Source organism: Mesocricetus auratus, unplaced genomic scaffold (genome assembly GCF_017639785.1).
Source record: "Mesocricetus auratus isolate SY011 unplaced genomic scaffold, BCM_Maur_2.0 Super-Scaffold_100004, whole genome shotgun sequence".
Taxonomy (NCBI): Eukaryota; Metazoa; Chordata; class Mammalia; order Rodentia; family Cricetidae; genus Mesocricetus; species Mesocricetus auratus.
The window spans coordinates 99200362-99214017 of NW_024429189.1; the positions used below are offsets into that span (position 1 = coordinate 99200362).

Here is a 13656-nt window from a genome sequence, read left to right on the forward strand (position 1 = left end):
CAGGAAAAGAATTACAAATTCTGCTAGGAAGCTTCATCATGAGTTAGATTTAGACTTGAAAAAAAACCAATAAAGATCTAGCTTGAGCTGAATAGATAGTTCCTTTCTTGAACAAGTGTTTATCTGTATGGGTGTGGGCATCCTTCCCTCGTGTGAACCAGGAACGGACAAGCACAGCACAGCTTTTCATACTTCCTTATTTATTGTGCATGTTCGCATGCCCGACTACAGAGGTGCTGGGCGAGCTCACTGGTGCTTCTGAACACTCGCTAGTTTTCTTCAGCTCTTTGATGTTATCCCTGGCCTTACACCTGGGGTGCAAGAATATGAATTTCTGACTCTGACAGAGACATTCTCATTTCATACTCCAAACCCAAAGAGAAAGTCAGCCAAAACACAGATGCAAAAGAAAGGTAAAATGTATCAGTATCTCTTTCTTAGACCACTCTGGAAATATAGTTGTGAAGTTTCCCTCACCCCAGTAGCGTTCATGCTGCCAGTCAGACACTTTCACCAGAGTATTCGGGGCCAGGAACTGCTTGCCTGTTACTTGAATATACTTGGAGGTCAGAAGTTCAGCATCAGTTTCGCTGGGCTGAAGCCAGTGTGTCAACAAAAAGCAGCAGCCTCCCTCTGCAGGTTCTGAGAGTTCGCCCGTTTCCTTGCGCTTTGCAGCTGCTGGTGCTCCCGCCTACTCAGGATTCAAGAGATGCCTTCCATTTGCCTTTGGATTCGTTTGCTACAGGGAGGCTGGCCAACAAGGGCTAATGCATCAGGCTTCCTTGTCTTTTGTGTGAGACTTGGCATATAAAGAGTGCCAGTTGGCAATCAAGGGGAATGAAGATGGTAAGGCTGGATTATGCATTGCTTTAGTGATTTGTCTTGTTGCTGTGATAAAATACCCGACAAAGCAACTTACACAAGATAGGGTTTATTTAGGCTCATAGTTGAAGGGTGCAGTCCATCGTGGCAGGTAGCAGACAGTCACTGTGCATTCAGGCAGGAAGTGGGAATACATGTGTGTGTTCATCTTCCCCATTTTATTCAGTCTGGATTCCTACCCACAGAACAGCACTACCCACATTTAGAGTGGGCCTGCTCACCTCAATTACCCTGATTTACAGTCTCCCCAGATGTGCTTTGAGATTTGTTTCCGTGGTGGTTCTAAATCCCATCAAGTTGACAGTCACCATTGACCATCACATGTTTCTTCCCAGACAAACAAATTCCTGGCTCAAATCTGCCTTTGGGGGAACCAGCCTTGGCAGTGCCGTGTCTCTTGTTCCCTTCTCTTCAGGATAGACAAGCCTTGCTTGTCTCAGAGCTGGCTGACCCACGCTGCACACCTGAACCAGGATGAGCCTTTCATTCAGACTCTTTCTGCCTAAAGTCTTGTATCAGACAGAGGGGATGCTGGGTGGTGTCTGCAGGAGGGGCGGGCAGGATCCTAAGTACCACGTGAGCAAGAGCAGAGAAAGTCAGTCTGCAGGGAGACCAGTCAATCAGAGACCTGCTCTTGGCTCCCTCCATGCTGAAGCTCATCTTCTAGTCTCCTCTCTGTCTTACAAGCTAGCTCAGTCCTTTTTGCTTATTTTCTTTTCCAGCTTTATTTAGAAAAACAAATCCAGGTCCGGGTGCTCCTCTTCTCCCACCACAGCTGTAAATTAAATAACTTAGACACCGTGGGAGGGGACAGAACAGAAGGGAGGAAGGACAAGCGCTCACAACAGTCTCCTCCCTGCTGGCCTCTGGCTGCTGCTTCACCCTGGGATCTTTGGCTCCTCCTAAAGCCCTGGGGTCACTGGAGGAGGCTATAATACCATGCTGAGATCCCAGTAGCCTCAGCCCTCCAGCTGCTGGTGCTGCTTGCATACCAGATGGACCACAGCCAGCCTACTCTTCGTGTTTGCCAAAAACAGCGTCCTCTTCCTTGAGTGCAGACTCTGGGTTAGGGAGCATCAGTAGGCACTAGGTCAGCAGCACATGTCAGATGCCCACCCCAGCCGTCCAGTTCCCCTTGAACACATTGGCACAGATCTCACCATTGGCGTCCACATTTGAGTAGAAGGTCTTAGAGAGTAGGCCTTGGGTGGGGAGGCAGGGAAGTCCTTGCCCAGGAGTGGCCGAACAGACCTCTGGCATAGGGATTCTCCTCAGGGCCCTGAATGGCGTCCTGAAGGTCAGTGAGGACCTCCTCTTTGGGGAAGACCTTCCCGCCACCAGGTGGAACAGAAGTCAGGTTGTCTCTCCTTGTACACCAGGTTGATGGTGTGAGAAGGCAGATTCTCTAGCTGGTGTTCCTGCACTCCTGTGACCTCCAGCAGGGGTGGGGTTCCAACTGCTGGCTGCTATGGCCCCAGTGAGGTGTGTGTCGTGCCCCCCCCCCCAGTTCTACTCATCACTAACTTCTACTCCGGCCACAAAATGCTCAAAAGCTTATATCTGCTTGGCTGAACTTGCTGGCTTTGTCAGATTGTATCCTGTCCTGTCCAAGAGTCAATTAATCCAGTAAAACACCATAAAAATACACCCACACTGTTAGTGAGCTGGAAAATTTTAGCTCACTACACTTGCAAGAATCTCCTTCTCACAGCCCTGAGAGTATAATGAGTGGTAATCTCCCCCCACAGGTCAGTGAGCAAGATATCACTTACCCTCCGGCCATCCATAAAACTGGGCCTGAAGATCTGGTTGGCTCAGAATGCAAGGTGCTTCTGCTTGATCCATGACAACTTGGAAAGAACAGTTTATTCTCTAGTTATCTTAGATAGGACAGTGACGCCTCACCAAGCTGCTCTAGATTTAGAGATACATGGCAGTAGCCGGGAGCTTAGGCAGTCAAATGTGCAAGAGCAGGGACCGATTGTGGGGCAGTTCCGCAAACTCCCTGGCTTGCTGTCTCCCATGGTCCTCAAATCTTTAGCTCTGGTCTTTGCTTTTGGGCCTCGAGTGCATGACTGGAGACAGCAGCTGTCAGCATGATGCTGTTGACGGGGAAGCATCAGCCCTTGGCCAAAAATATTATCTGTCTACAGTTTCCCAGTTCCTAAAATTCTCACCCTGCAGTGTTTTGGTTGTGATGTTTATAGAGTATGGTGGCAAGGGCACAACTGTGTCACCGGAGAGGCACAAAGAACCCCTGAAGAAGAGGCACTGCCTACATGCTCCTGCAGTCTGGGTGAGCTATAAGATCAATGACCCTGGCTAGCTCACTGAGACCCTCACTCCATCAACACAGACTGTCCCAGAGCTGATCCTGCCAAGGCCTCCAAGCATCTGAGGAGGCAGATACTAGACCCATCTGCTCTTCTTCTCTGGGATAGAGTGGTATGGGTGTGGAAAAGTAAGACTTGTTTCTTTTCTCTGTGTGGGATCATTAATGTAATTCCCCACAGGCAACCAGCCCTTCTGGACAAAGACTGATAATGTTGACAGTCTCTGTGTTCCTTTCCAGAGAAGGCCAGGAACCTGTCTTTCCTGGTTGTAGCAGGAAGAGCCCTTCTTATGCCTTAATCATGATGAGACAAAAATCCCAAGAAAGGGATGGTGGGAAATCATCAAATGGCTTTAATTTGGTTCGATCCCCTGTTCCCTAGGAGTCTGGTGGCCTACACATGGCACCATGGATATGGAAACAGGGTTTTGCTAAGATGGAATGTAGAGGTTAAAGATGATTGTTATTGAGTGCTTGTCTCACAGCAGTGGCCCTCAATTAGAAACTCTCCAGAAGACACTGGTGGCATCTGAAAGGTTTTTGTCATTGCAGAGGGATGTGCTAGCATCCTGTAGCACGCAGGCCTGCTCTATGATAAATGTGGCTCAGTGTCAACAGTGTAAAGGCCACAAGAGCCAGGGCTAAGACTGAGATTACCCAAATGTGGCCAAACAGGTGACATCAGTATTACCTGGGAGCTTGTTACAAATATATTCTTAAACCCACAGAATCGCAGCCTCTGGGCATGGAAGCCAAACATAATGGGGTAAAAGTTAGTTTATGTCTGGGTTTGGTTTTGTTGAGACAGGGTCTCATGTAGCTCACTGTTCTTGTTTGCTCCCTTTTCCTGTGATAAACACCACCACCAAAAGCAACTTAGGGAGCACAGGGTTTATTTCAGCTTACAACGCTCGGGTCACACTCAGTCACCGAGGGAGGTTGGAGCCGCAACTCTAGGCAGGAATCTGGAGTAGAGTGTGAAGCAGAAGCCATGGATTGGTGCTTACTGGCTTGTTCTCCGCGGCCCTCTCAGCTTGCTTTTTAAATAACCCAGAACAACCTTCCAAGGGGCGGGGCTACTACACCAAGTGGGCGGGGCCTCCCACATCAATTATTACTCAAGGAAGTGCCCTAGACAATTGCTTATAGGCCAATATGATGGAGGCCTTTTTTAGATTGAGGTTTCCTCTTCCCAGATGACCTTAGTTTGGGTCAACTTGACAAAACACCAAACAGAATTCCCAGGTTGGTCTTGAAGTTTCTATGTTGCCAAGGTTGACCTTGAATTACTGATTGTCCTGTTTCCACCTCCCAAAAGCTGAGATGACAAGCATTGAACCCTATCCTTGGCTACAGATCTATGTTTTAACAATCTCTCCAGGAGCTTGTAATGTTTGAGAGCCACTTAATTAAGGAAAGGAAGACAGCTGTCATTATAAACTAAGAAAATACGGTCTACGTCTACGTAGAATTCCAGGGGAGCCAGGGCTACAACGAGAAACCTTGTTTCAGAAAACAAAACAAAGTAAAAACAAGCTAAGAAAAATAGAAACCTCTGAACTGATAGTTCTTAAAAGTAATTTGCCTATGCCACCCTAGAAACCCCCCCCAAAAAAGTAATTTCCCAATAACCAGTTGCTGCAGGAAGTTTATTATAAATAGTTTCTGAGGCCTCAAAGAGATGGCTGAGTGATTAAAAGTATATAGTGCTCATCCAGAGGAGCTGGATTTATTTCCCAGGTACTGCACCTACACTGATGCACACATCTTACCCCTCCCCCATAATTAAAAATTAAATTCATATATATATATACATATATATATTGGTTTTTCGACACAGGGTTTCTCTGCAGCTTTGGAGTCAGCCCTGGAACGTAGACTAGGCTGGCCTTGAACTCACAGAGATATCCACCTGCCTCTGCCTCTCGAGCTCTGGGATTAAAGGCATGCACCACCAATGTCTGGCAAAATTAAATGTTTTTAAAGAAATACAAGTTCTTAAACTTGTAAGCCCACAGCTTGGGATGTCGCTGCATTGTTATAAAGCATCATGACTAAGAGCACAATCGTGCTATTACAGAGAAAAGATGGAAAGCAGTCACTGCCCCCAGTGCTCCTCCTCTCGACACAGGCCATGGAGTAGCTCAGTGTAGCTACAGCTACATAGTGAGTTCAAGGCCAGATTGGGCTACTAAAATCTCTGTCTCAAAAAACAATGCTAGTTAGCATGGTGGCGCTTTAGCCTCAGCACCCAGGAGGCTGAGTGTTGGATGGAACACTCTGGAAGCCAGACTGCGACCATTGTCAAGAGTCCATCTGGGCTTGCTTGCCAGAGATGATCATGTACCTGTTGTGAGCAGTTGTATGCAATTCTGCCTTAGTACATGCGGCCTCGGGGTGCCTGGGAGAGGCTAGAGTATAAGGCTGGGGAAGAATGCTATCTGATATTCAACCCAGTGTGAAAGGGTCATTCAGGCCCCAAAGGGTTGCGACCCACAGGTTGAGAACCCTGAAGCAGAATGTGCGTCAGTGAGGCAGGCAGAATTGGTTTGGTGGGTGGAAAGAGGGAGACGGAAGCAGAAACTGAGGACAAAAGCAGGCTGGTCATTGTTCCCCTTGAGAGGCACGGTAGGAGGAACTACCTGGGGACAATCCAGGCTCCTGAAGGTCATCTTTTTGATGTGGTTGTTCACTGCCTTGTCTCGATTTCTTGGAAGATCAGATCAAGGGCTTTCTGGTTAGTTACATCTTGGTGACTGGAACACAAATAAATACAAATTGACTCCATTTAGCTTTTAAGCCTGGACTGAGACCTAATGCAGACACCTGGTTCTACAAGCAAGCCTTCTTGCTTTCTATTAACCATTCTCTTGAGGTGGGCTCCTTTTCATGAAAACTTCAGACACGTTGGCTCCCCTGTTGTGGAGAAATTCTCCAGTTTAAGGCATTTGCGGGAACTCACCGATGACAGCTCTTTATAATAGAAGCTATTAGGAGACAGCATGTATGTGTGTCTCAGGTAGAAGGGAGTGGTAAGGATGGTCCATTTGAGGGATATGCACAGCATTGTGGGTCTCATCCTCTATTGTAACCTCGGGTACTAGGTCATGTTGTCTCCTTTTCATGGAACAGGTGCAGTACCAGCCACAGGAACTGTAGACCTGGAGCAGAGTTTCAGACATGCTCTTAGCACTTTGACTGAGTCTGTGCAGTTGTCCACAACAGAGAGAGAGATAATCTTAGGTAATGAGTCCAAGGCATGTTTATGTTCTACATCAATGGGCTAGAAGGCATATAAGTGTCTTAATTACATATTCTCCTCGCTTAGATTTTAGTAGTGATTTTCCCTTTGTTGCCCTTTAAGCAAGCCACTGTATGAGACATTCTGACACTGGGATTAGTAGAGTACGCACAAATTATGCTTCTAAAATGCATGCAGGCCGGTGGGAGAAACAAAAGAAAATTTTAAAAATGCATGAAGGATTTGGGACACAGATATCCAGATGAGGACTGCCTGCTCCATCTACTTTAGCAACTTTAATAGATTTATTATATATATAATGATTCATTAATTCAATATACCCTGACTTAGAAATGTTAGGGGACACAAGTTCATGAAAGCTAGGCCATATCCCCAGGCCTGCTTTATATTTATATACATATATATATATATATATGTGTGTGTGTGTGTGTGTGTGTGTGTGTGTGTGTGTGTGTGTGTACACATGCTACAGTGTGCACATAGAAGTAAGATGACAACTTGGGGGAGTTGGTTTTCTCCCTCCATATGGTAATTTGAGTAAGAATGGCCCCCATAGGCTCAAATATTTGAATGTTTTAGTCATCAGGGAGTGGTACTATTTGGAAAGAATTAGGAGGTGTGGCCTTGTTGGAAGAAGTGTCACTTGGGGGTGGGCTTTGAGGTTTTAAAGAGCCCATTCCAAGCCCAGAGGCTCTCTCTTCCTGATGCCTATGGATGTAGAACTCTCAGCTTCCTCTCCAGCACCATGTCTGCCTACTTGCCACAGTTCTCCCTGACATGATGAGAATGGACTAAACCTCCAAGTTGTAAGCCAGCCCCAATTAAATGCTTTCTTTTATAAGAGTTGCCATGGTCCTGGTGTCTCTTCACAGCAACAGAACACTAAGACATTACATCATATGGGTCCTGGAAATTGAACTCAGGCCATCAGGCCTGGTATCAAGTGTCTTTGCTCTTTGAGCCATCTCTCCAGTGTTTTATTTTATGAGAAGCCCTCATTAAGTTGTCCAGGTATAGTGATGCAACCCTACAATCCCAGTACTTGGGAGGTGGAAGAAAGAGAATCAGAAATTCAGGGTTGTTCTTGGCTACATAGAAAATTGAAGGCCAGGATGCTCAACTTAGACAGAATATATAAACTTCAAGGAGTACTTTTATCCTCCAAAGAACCAAATTGCTGTAGTTTAGATCTTCTTGTTTGCTTGATTGCTTAGTATCTTCCTGGGATAGTCTTTCAGTGTAGCCCAGGCTGAGTTTCCCAAGATCCTCCTGCCTCCCTCTCATGGATATTGGGATTGTAAGCATGGTGTACACCTGATGTTTAGGTTAGCTCTCCACTGTCACCTAAAGGCCTGGAAAGACTTGGTGACTGTTAGGAGATGGTAGAACCTTCAGGAGGTGGAGCCTATAAGGAAGTTCAGTCATTGGGAGTTTGCATTTGCTGAGAAACTGCCCTTTCTCTCCCATAAAGTGAACAGGCCTCTTCAGCCATGTAATGACTCAGCTGTTTTCTCTCAGTGACAGAAAACTGATTCGGTTACTATGCCAAGCTTTTATATTTAGTTTTTTTGAGTCAGGGTCTTATGTAGCTCCATCTGGTCTTAAGTTCACTCACTATATAGCTGGGGATTGCCCTGAATTCTTTGTCTTGGCCCCACCTCCAAAGTACTGGAATCACAGGCACAAACCACCATGCCTGGCTCAAAAATAATTACAAGCAAGTTTTGAATAAAGAATGATTAGGATCTGAGCCTGGTGGCATGGGCCTAGAATCCCAAGTTAATTAGGAGGCTGGGGTAGGAGAACTGTAAGTTCAAGGTCTAGGTCATCAAATTCCCATTCCACTCATACCTGCTGGGTTTTATGCAGTGACGTCAAGGAGCTCCTGGGTGCCAGAACTAGAAAACAAAAAGGGGCCAACTCAAAAGAACTTCTGAGCACACAGTGTGATTTGTTCCTCAGCCCTTCTTAGAGTTCCCAGGAATTATACCCTTAGCTGAGAATGAGGAGTGCACAGCCCTCACCACACCACCCAGTAAGCTATGGGAAGGGAGGGGAGGGCAAGGGGGGGAGCAAAGTAAAATGACAGAGGGAAGGAGAGGAGGAGGTTCAGGAGGGGCAGTGAGGGGAGTCACAATGCTTGTTTGTTGCTAGTCATTTTGGAGTAGTTGAGCCTGTGTATCAACCAGCGTGGAGTGTTGTCCTTTCTTGTCTCGGAAGGTCCACAGCAGAATCAGATGAGATTCAAACATTACTGATAAAAGCAGCTGAAGTCAGTAGTTCTTTGGCAAGGTCTCTGGGTTCCCCGTGTACTAGCTTAGTCTATGCAGCGGGGCCTATCTTGAGTACATCACTCAAAGGCATTTGTTACTGGTGCCAAGAGCCTTTGTTCCCAGCACTCAGGAGGGTGAGGCAGTAGGATCCAAAGTTCCAGAGAAGCCTAGGCTGTGCAGCAACTTCCAAAACAGGCTGAGCTACTATGAAGACCCTGCTTCAAAGAGGGAGTCTAAATGGCCAGCAGCAGAAAATGGATAAAGAAAAACGTAGCATACACACAAAATGGAAATTATATATAGTCATAAAGAAAAATGAGCTGGGTGTGGTGATTCACGCCTTTAAGCTCAGCACTCAGGATTCAGAGGGAGGCAGATCTCTGTGAGTTCGAGGCCAGCCTAGACTTGTCTACATAGTGAGTTCCGGGACAGTTAGAGCTATATAGAGAGACCCTCAAAAGAAAAAGAAAAAAGAAAAGAGAAGAAAAGGTGAAATCCTGATACTACAGAAAATGGACACAACTGGAAATCATATTAAATCAAATAATAAGATTCAGAAAGACAAATGCTGCCACCCCCCATCTCTCTGAGATAGGATCTCATTATGTATCCCTGGCTGGGATTAAAGATGTATGCCACCATGCTCAACCTCACATATTTTCTCTTATATGAGATTTAAACTTGTATATATGCTCCAGGCACAGTGGCACAGTTCTTTAATCTCAGCTCTCAGGAGGTGGAGGCAGGTGGATCTCTGTAAGTTACAGACCAGCTTGTTCTACATAGTGAATTCCAGGACAGCCAGTCCTCCACAATGAGACCCCTTCTCAATGCAAAAATTATCTGTGCGTGTGTGTGCGCGCGTGCGTGCGTGCGTGCGTGTGTGTGTGTGTGTGTGTGTGTGTGTGTGTGTGTGTGTGTGTGTGAATATACAAACCCCACCCCACATTTTAAGGGCTGGAGATGTGGATCAGTGGTAGAGTGTCTGCCTAGCACAAGCACCAGCAGAAGAAAAGAAAGTCTTTATTTATAAGGCAAGTGGTTATCAGAGAAAGAAAGAACCAGGCGTGGTTACTCCTGTCTGAAATCACAGCTCTTGGGAAGTTGAGACCAGGGGTTTGCTGTGGGTTTGAGATCAGTCTTGGTTACACAGTGAGTTCCAACCTTCACTAGAGAGAGACCCTGCCTTATCTAAAGAATAAATTACATTTCAATTGAGAAGTATGTCTATGCTATATATACTTTTAATTGACAAAATATGTACATGAATGTTTTTAAAGTATGTCTACACAGTGGGATGATCCAATCTAGCTAAGTTATGTACATGCTCCCTCACACAGGGACCATCTGTGGTGAGGACATTTTATACCTACCGCGGCATCTCCCAAGGATACAACATATCATTACGTGTAGTCAGCATGCTGCATGGTAAATTCCTTCCTTGCCTGATTCTTCCTACCTAACCAAAATGTTTTCACTGTCAACTCCGACTGCCACCACCACTCCCAGCCCCCGCTACCCACCATACTGTCTTCCCTGTGATAACTATGTGGGTTGCACATACGAGATCATGTGGTATTTGTCTTTGTACACTTGACTTATTTGTTTTAATGTAATGTCTTCCAGCTATATCAATGTGGTAGCAACTGATAGAATTCTATTGTTTTTTATGGCTAGGTACTACTGCATTGCATGTGTGTACCTTTAAAAAACTCATTTATCCATTGATGGATGCATAGGTTGTTCCTATTTCTTGATTATTGTGAAGAGGGCTAGGATTAACCTGGGAAGTACAGATGTCTTTTTGAGATAGATATTGATTTATTTCCTTTGCATAAATAACTGCAGTGCAATTGCTGGGCCATATGGTTGTTCTGGAATTTTTGTGGGACCCCAGTGTAACATGATAAACAAAAGACCCAGAGACAGATATTGGGGTTCAAGTTCCAAGATGGAAATCAGAAAAGCAAAGCAGCCAGCCACTAGCTCTTACTTCTATCTCAGCTCAGACCAAAGGGTAGACCCTCAAACTCCTCTTGGCTTTACTGCTCCTCAGATTTACTCAGACTGCTATGTTCTCCTAAACATGGCCAGAGACTAATGCAGACTGAATGCCTCTATCTTTTATACCTCTCAAATCCTGGGATTAAAGGCGTGAGCTCAGATTCGCTTTCTGGTAGCCCAGGGTGGTTTTGAATTCAGAAGTCTATCTACCTCTTAATCCTAAATCCTGGGATTAAAGGTGTATATCACTACTGTCTGGTCGCTAAAGCTTGTGACTGACTTTGCTTTCTGAATCCTCAGGCAAGATTTAATAAATCATAAGTAATATATCACCACACCCCAGCACAGTTTTCTGTACTGGTAGGACTAATTTATATTCTCACCAATGCTGTGTTGTGCAAGGATTCCATTTTTTTCCCACAACCTTGTCACTGTCTGTTGTGTGACTTCCTGGAAAGATTATTGTTGTGTGATAATCTGATCACATTCTGATGCTCCAGAGACTGACAGTAAAGTTTGCTTTGAATCAGAGGACAAAGCTAGCTACTAGCAACCAAAATTAACCATCGAGGTTTTGGAGAACTGAGAACAGATATAGAGACACTGGAAGTAGTAGGGCAGGGATTAGAGAGGGTCTTGACCCTTTAGGATAAAGAAGCAACAGCTGTGAAGAGACGTTAGATAGTAGAAAACACTGCTGAATTAAATAAGCCTGTATTCTTTAAAGATGTGTTGCTCTCAGAATGGAAACCAGGATATGTGTTATGTTGGAGAAGATGTTTTGCTTTGTATCCATCAAAAAAGAAAAGCTATGGATACCATCAAAATTGATAAAGATTAGATTCAAACAGGAAAGACCTCTTGATTAGTGTCGGGGGCCTTCACCATAATTCAGCCATAGCATTATCACGTCCTCCTCATAGATAGAGAGGACGTGACTCCAGGTCACATTTCTGAAATACCATCTCTTAAGATAGGAAGCAAGTTCCGAGGAAACAGACCTTATATGCCTAGTCACTAGGGCGTAGGCTTGAACAGTAGAAGGTAGAATATGAAAGATAAAGTTAGAGTCTGCAGTTAGATTACCAGAGGACACAGGATGACCTACCCATCCCACTGACCTTTGCTACGCCAGGCGCATTGCAGCTACAGCACACTCCATTCCTTCCCCTCCTCCATTCCCCTATATAAATCCCTTTGGGATGAAATAAAGCTGTCACCTTAATCAGAATCCTGTCTTGGCATCTTTCTTCGTATCTCCTGTCCCCCATATTTCTCCTAGGTGCCCTCCAGCCCCCATGTTGAATGTCCCGTGGGTCGGGGCAGATTAGAAAAAGGAGATAGTTCCTCATACAGCATTATCATTCAATCTAAACTAACTTATAAAACTAACAAATGCCTTTCATTTGACCAGATATAACTTGTCAAAAGAGCAAAACTCCAAAATTTAGGGTTGGGGCAGGGTTTTGTTTTTTTCTTTCTAGGAGAATAAAAGCATCCAACTAATAAAAGAATTCAGGAATCTGAAGATCACTGGACAAATGAGATATCTGAAGAAGAAGAATGAATCATTCAGAGAAAATGTCCCAAGAAAGAGAATAGAGAATAAATTGGCCTAATGACATAGTACATTCCCAAAAGGATAAAATTTTATAAAATCTTTCCAAGCATTTGTTTCTGCTATTCTCTACAGACATATAAAGCAAATGGTCTTTTTGTAGTCTCATTTGAATTAAAAATCAAAGCTGGCTTTGGAGTTGGAGCATGGTTCTTTCTTTCCTTCTCTAAACTCAAGCATACATGAAACATAAATTTATAGTCCTTGAAAGTTATTATTACAAACTGTTAAAGATAATTAAAAATGTAGATTAGTAGTCATATATATCAATAAAATTTGTGGCCATGTTAGGTATGTTTTCAAGGTCAAACAGAGATATATTTTAGATAGATGGGTGGTCTTCAAACACTTCAGAGATCTACAGAATAAGGCCTTTAAGATGTTTTAATAGCATAAGGCTTTTTAATGACATTGAGACATGTCTGCTCCTGGCAGCACCAATTACCACAGAGATGGGTACTGAAAAACCTCCAATATGGAATTTGCTTTCTTTGTGGCAAAAGTTAGCCATTGGGCAAAGAAACTGCCCTGGGACTGCTGACAGTATGCTGTCCAAATTGGACAAACAGGACAGGACACAAAAGAAAGTGACTGCTGAACTTTGCCAAGACAGGGTAGGATAGTCCTTCAAAAATCCCTGCTTCACAGAAAAGTCTGTCAGATATTCTAGGCCTGTAGGCCAAGGATGGATGCTCCAGTGTTACAGAGGAACCACAGGGTGTCTGTCCAGGCAGCCAGATGTGTTTGTCATTTCTATAGTTTTGGAAGTTGTTTGCTCTGCAGTTCCTGTTTACTTATGTAATATTTTATCATTCTCTGATCTCTGATGGAATTGAAGACAAGATAGTTATAGTTACAGTTTTCTATGTTATCAAATTTTAAAAAACTTACATAAGAGATGTAAAGCTTATAAGATTAAGAAACAAAAGCTTAAATTGTTGATCTAAAAAGATGTTTTAAGGTCTAAAAAGATATTTTTAGGATGGTAATACAAGTTATGACCAAAGATAGTTTAGGTATAAGACTTTGGACAAAGATAGGATAGATAATACAGTATTTTCTCCAAATTTACCATATACAAATGGACTGGACATTATGAATGTAATTCTTACCTGATAATTATTCTTATTGTATGAAGTTTTCTTATGTTAGAGTTAAAACTTTTCCTTTTTAATTAGACAAAAGGGGGAAATGTTGTGAAATAATATTTTTGTACACTGTGAAGATGTGTCACTATGATTGATTTAATAAAAAACTGAATGACCAATAGCTAGACAAGATTTCC

At 44.0% G+C, this 13656-nt stretch overlaps 1 long non-coding RNA gene across 1 annotated transcript; it reads right to left on the minus strand.

Annotated features, from left to right (window-relative positions):
- Window positions 1-5390: 5390 nt before the first annotated feature.
- Window positions 5391-8532, minus strand: LOC121140248. Its single transcript, XR_005877038.1, has 3 exons — window positions 8328-8532; window positions 6177-6375; window positions 5391-5970 (listed from the first exon to the last, which is right to left on the minus strand). It is a non-coding gene; the product is annotated as an uncharacterized LOC121140248 (long non-coding RNA).
- Between the last annotated feature and the right edge of the window lie 5124 nt (window positions 8533-13656).